This window comes from Chlorocebus sabaeus, chromosome X, assembly GCF_047675955.1.
Source record: "Chlorocebus sabaeus isolate Y175 chromosome X, mChlSab1.0.hap1, whole genome shotgun sequence".
NCBI lineage: Eukaryota > Metazoa > Chordata > Mammalia > Primates > Cercopithecidae > Chlorocebus > Chlorocebus sabaeus.
This window is the reverse complement of record NC_132933.1, coordinates 13,802,513-13,808,134: the sequence shown is the minus strand read 5'-3', so window position 1 is coordinate 13,808,134 and position 5,622 is coordinate 13,802,513. Positions and strand designations below refer to the sequence as shown.

At 45.8% G+C, this 5,622-nt stretch overlaps 1 pseudogene; it reads right to left on the bottom strand.

Moving 5' to 3' along the window:
• Positions 1–3,462: 3,462 nt before the first annotated feature.
• On the bottom strand, positions 3,463–4,979 carry LOC140710901 (melanoma-associated antigen C2-like; annotated as a pseudogene).
• Between the last annotated feature and the right edge of the window lie 643 nt (positions 4,980–5,622).

Genomic DNA, 5,622 nt, shown 5'->3' with positions numbered 1-5,622 from the left:
CAAACATTGCCATGAACTCTCCCAACTATTTTCAGATCCTATTAGGAAACTGCGATTTCAAATACAGTATTACATCTAGTTTTAAAACAATTTTTAACTCTTGGCAGGGAGGGCTCCACCTTTTTTCCTCAATGGCAATTTTCTGCACTGTGATTTTTTAATTTTTTTTTTGGAGAGGGGAGTGGACAGAGTCTCACTCTTGTCACCCAGGCTGGAATGCAGCGGCACCATCTTGGTTCACTGCAACCTCAGCCTCCCAGGTTCAAGTGATACTCCTATCTCAGCCTCCTGACTAGCTGGGATTACAGGTGGCCGCCACCACGCCTGGCTAATTTTTTTGTATTTTTAGTAGAGACGGGGTTTCACCATATAGGCCAGGCTGGTCTCAAACCCCTGACCTCAGGTGATGCACCTGCCTTGGCCCCCCAAAATGCTGGGATTACAGACGTGAGCCAGTATGCCCAGCCTGCACTTCATTTTAATATCCTATAAAATCTCCTTAGGCTGAGAATTTTCTTATTCTTTTGATGTATGCTAAATAACATACCCTGTGAACCTCTGCTACCTTCCAATGACTGACCGTTCCTACAGTTGCACAGGTGTCTGTGACACACTGCAAACCAGGAGTTCCCTGTGGTGCAGCTACACAGACAAGAGACAGGGGAAGGATAGTGCACTACTGCTTTCTTTTTACATCAGAGCTAGCATGTCCGCCAAGGAACCCTTGTTCACATCATGGGTTAACTTCAGACTTTTGTGGTAGTTTTGTTTTTTAGAAATTAAGCCTCTTGTAGTTGTTTATTTACAAAGTGATTTCTATAGTCTTTTCTCATCTACAAAGTTTATGGGCAAGCTTTGGTTTTGGATCACCTATGAAAATTCATTCCTCTGTGTATGTGTTCAGTGGCCTCTTTCAAATAATACATCTTTTTAAAATCCTACTTCTAATATCAAATTTCAGGATGATTCCATCCCTAAAACCAGTATATTGTGTGGCAAATAAGATTCTACTCACCAGCTTATTTGGGAATGCTTTGAGAGTGTGTTGAAGATTCCCATTATGGGTATTGAAACATCACTGTCCAAAATGCACATTTATATCAAAGAGCTGTTGTTATCCAGGGTGAGGGATAGAACCATCTGGGAACATCTGCAGAGAGTAGGAATGGTCTATGGCAGGAGAAGGCAGTTGACTCCAGGCCACAGCCCTGGGAGCAGGCCTCAGCCTTCACAAGAAGAACCCTTAGTGACAAGCTGATCAGCGGACCAGGTTCCAGAATTAGACAAGGGAGTGCGCAGAGAAGGTCAAAATGAGGGTCCTATAATGTGGGAAAGAGCTGGGACTGAACACAACTGCTGGCACCTGGACAGAGTCAGCTCTCAAGACATCCGGGCCTCACAACAGGAGGACTTTAAGTAAAGAAAGGCCACAACAGGTCCTGAATTGTATTTCATTGTCAGTGTCACCTTCCTTCTTTAGGCTTAACCTAATATCTTAGCCACAGGGTCATCTTCAGGTCACCTCAGAGATATTGAGAAGTGTGAAGAGAAATGACGTAACAGGCAGAAGGCCTCCCTCAGGCTGGGGGCAGTGGGAACAGTGTGGGCCTAGATGAATTCACACCAGGGTTCAAGTACCGGCCCCGTCGCATTCCAGCCAAGTGATCTTGGGGAAGTTATCAAGCACTAGGAGCCTCGGGTTCTCCACGTGTAAAATGGGTTGGATAAGTTCTGTCTTGTAGAGTTGCAGGAAGATATGGAATGTGAGTAAAGCATGTGGTACAGGGTCCGAAAAACCCTTGAACTTAATAATTGGCAGTTGTTATCAAATATGATTATAAGCCCAAAGGCTACCACTGCCTTTTTTGAAAACCTCACCTCTCCTTTTTGTTATGCAAAAATCTGGGAAAATATGTAGCTGAATAAATTATGGAAGAGGAACTCAACCAATAATTCAGCTTCACAAATACAACGCAGCACATTGTCTTTCTGAAAGGACATATCGTATAACTTGGGTAAGGCCAGACGTCTGCAGCTGGAATGCAACTGAAAGATCGTATTTTGAGTCAAGAACAAACTCCCTTTCACCTTCCTCATTGCTCATCCATCCAAACGAATTGTTTTATTTATGCTTCACTAAAAATGTAGATCTTACTTAGACTTGTCCACATTACATTCAAAATAGCCTAACTAAAAGTCCTGTCAATGGCATGGGTTCTGGCTCTTCCTGGCCAGGCAAATGAGTGCCAGCCTGGAGGCTTCTAAGCACCACATCAAGGAGTTCTCACCATATTTCTCCGGAAACCCTTGCAGATGAGGTGTATCAATCACCTAGTCCTTGCACTGTGTTCACGCTCCCCAGTAACAGAGCCACAGGACACCTTCCATGACTTCCCCATGTGGAGACTCCTCTCTGCTTCATCCTCCACCCAGAGCCAACTGCTCAAGTGGTTTTCCATTCCAGGCTTTTCTCTCACCTTCTGAGAGTCTGGGCCCTGCCACCACATGGCTTCATAACAGTCAGCTCCCACAGAAGCACCTGCAGTTTCCCGAAACCCAAAACTGCCTTAGCTCAGGGCCTTTTTACTTGAAGGCGCCATCTAAAGTCTCACGTCCCCACTGTTGTAACTCACTCTTTAGATCATAGAGAAAATCTTCCCCTTCCTGATATGGCTTCTGAACCTGGACTTTACCGTGTTATGGGTGGGAATAAATCTTGTTTTGATAGTATCCCCACAAAGAACAGTGTGCTTTCCGCAAGCCAATGCTGAAATAATGTTCAGCAAGTAAAGGAGTCATTGATGCTTTTATTAAGATTAAATTCTGATATTTCTTGAATAAGCCAAACAAATCCAGATATATAGCTTCAATTTTCAAGAACAACAGAATAAGGAGAATGAGGAATGTCAAAAATTAACAATCTTTTACTTTGTTCCACGATTTAAATACCGAGTTCTTTCACATTTCAAAGAAAATTCCAATCCAATCCCAACACCACATTCTACTGTGCCAGATCATAAGACACAAGGTTTTCACTTTTTTCCTTACAAACTATCAAATCCTTACTCTTAAACCAGATAAATAGCAGTACATGTGTGACGATTTTCATGAATTAAGATTCTGAAGTGAATTCAGCCAACCAAAAGGGGAAGCATTTAAAAAATACTGCCCCCACCCCCACACACAAAATGTTAAATTCTAGGTCACTCATATGAAACAGAAACACAAAGAACACTGTGGTCCCTCCAGCTCCACTCTCGCCCTCCCCTGCCTAGAACCTCCACTGCCCTCTTCAAACACAGAGGGGGAATCAGCCTCAGACTTGACTCAGGACAGAAGTTGGTGGACATGATACTGGGGCTTGCACTGGTCATGGAATTAGCATCATCTTTGGTATCAATTACAGCCTGGGCTCTGCCTTCCACATCTGTCAAAGCATCCACACACCAGGATGGAAAGGAATTAACAATGGTACTGTCGAGCTTGCCTAAAAACTCTAGGACTTTCCTCTTTTTGATTTCTGAATGGGATCTTAGACTTCACAATAATTCATAATGTGGAGGAGAGTTCTTAGGCACCTCCCGGAGCTCCAGGTACTTTCTCTGCACCCAATCTATAGCGAGGAGCTCCGTGGGCTTCCCATAAATGAAGGCCTCCCTCCCAGCATACACCCTATCGAATTCAGCACTTCCCAAATGATGTCCTCAGAGGCACAGCTGCCCTTGATGAAGACCACACTCAGAATACGAATTAGGAGGTGGTTCTTGGACATTCCCTGGCCATCACTCAGATTCTCTTGGTCGCTGAGTTCTACTGTGTTTTCAAAGACATAGGAGTCATTGTTGGGGTCCATCTCAGTCAGGGCAATGCCAATCATTAACTCAATGAACTTAGGAGCTTTCCCAAAGATCATAGGAAAGCAGTCCTTATACTTCTTGATGACAGTCGTCAGCATCTCATCCTTTGTGACAGGCTCCTTTGTTTGGTATTTGAGGAGAAGCAACTGCACCAACTCAGCCACCTTTTCATCCAGTGCACATGTGAGCAAGGATTTACTGTCTGACAAGGCACGCCATGTAGGTGTATCCTCCACTTTTTGCCTGCTGGACTCCTCATCCAATGGGCCTCACAAAGGGGAGAAAGAGCAGGAGCTCAGAGGTCTCTGGGGAGCATCATGAAGAGGAATCCTGGGAGCACTCGGGAAGAATTGGAAACCCAGCAGCAGGCATGTCCTCATCCTCTGGAGCATCCAGAACCAGAATAGAGGATGAGGAGGAGGAAGAGCAGGAAGAGCAGGAGGGGAATAAAAAGTGGCAAGAGGAAGAGGAAATGGAGGAGGCTTCCTCCTCCTCATCTGTGGAATCCTGTGCATCTACCAAGACCTGTATCAGAACTGGGTTCTGGAAGTCTTGCTCAAAGTCGAGGCAGGGAAAGCTTGGGAAGAGGCGTGACGACTCTTTTTCAGAAGTAGCATCCTTAAAGCAGGGATGGGGAGGATGGGATCCCAGAGGCCTGAGGGAGGGAGGGACAGCGTGAGTGGCCTCAGTTGAGAAACTCACCCATGATGGCTCTGACGAAGGCCGACTTACAGCTCTTCTTCTCTTAAGGCAGTGCTCTAGGGCCTGACAGGTCGCCTGTCTTTATAAGGGGTTTGTTCCCTGGAAACCTGCAGGAGGATGTGAGAGAGCATCTCAGGGCACAGATGGCAGGCAGAGCCCCAGACTGGGAAACTGATAGTAGGCGGGGAGTGCCGGGTGCTTCGTGATGGGAGATCACTGTCTTTCCACAGAGTTCTCTTCTCATTGAATGTCCAGCCCTGGGGTTCCTCCCTCTGCTTCACTGAAGCTGCCCTCCTCAGAGAAATCTTTTTCTCTGACTGACTCCTAAAATGGAAGTCAGAAAGTTGTACATCTGGCAAGCTTGATGTCCTCCAGAGCTGGCTGCAGGCACAGGGACACGGGAGGGGCACTACCATCCATGGGCATTCCATTCCAACCTTCCTAGGTGCTGTGCCTGGACTCCTGAAACTGCCTGAGCTCCCTGCCTCTAGCCATCTGAGTCTTTCACCTCCGAATAAGCCCCTCCCATCCCTGAGACCTGCAAGGTGGAAGGGAGGGAGAATCGCATCCACCCACAGTGGGACTGGGCCTCCTAGGGCCTATACTCTCTCCCTCTTCTGTCTAGACAGCAACCTTTCTTCTAAAATCCATTCCAAATCCTTCCCCTTTACTGCTGTGTGTGAAGTTAATATCAGCTCTCACCTAGCCTATGTCAAAGGCTTCCTTATTGTTGCTTCTTTGCCTATTGTTGTCCCGGAAAAAACCGTCATCTGTTCAGCAGCCCGGGACCCTTTTAAAAATCCAATTCGTGTTTATTTTTTAATATACACACATCAGATTTAACCATGAGGTGAAGTTATATGTGTGTTGGCAAATGCATGGAGTACTACATTTACCTCCCAAGTATCATACTGACCAGTTCCATCACCCTACATGTCCCATGTGCATCCGATTTGAGGTCAGTCACTACACTTCTCCACAGCTCCTAGCAACTATGCTCTCTTTTCAGTTCACATTGTTTTAACTTTCACAGTTTCTCATATGACTAAGTACATAAAATGCG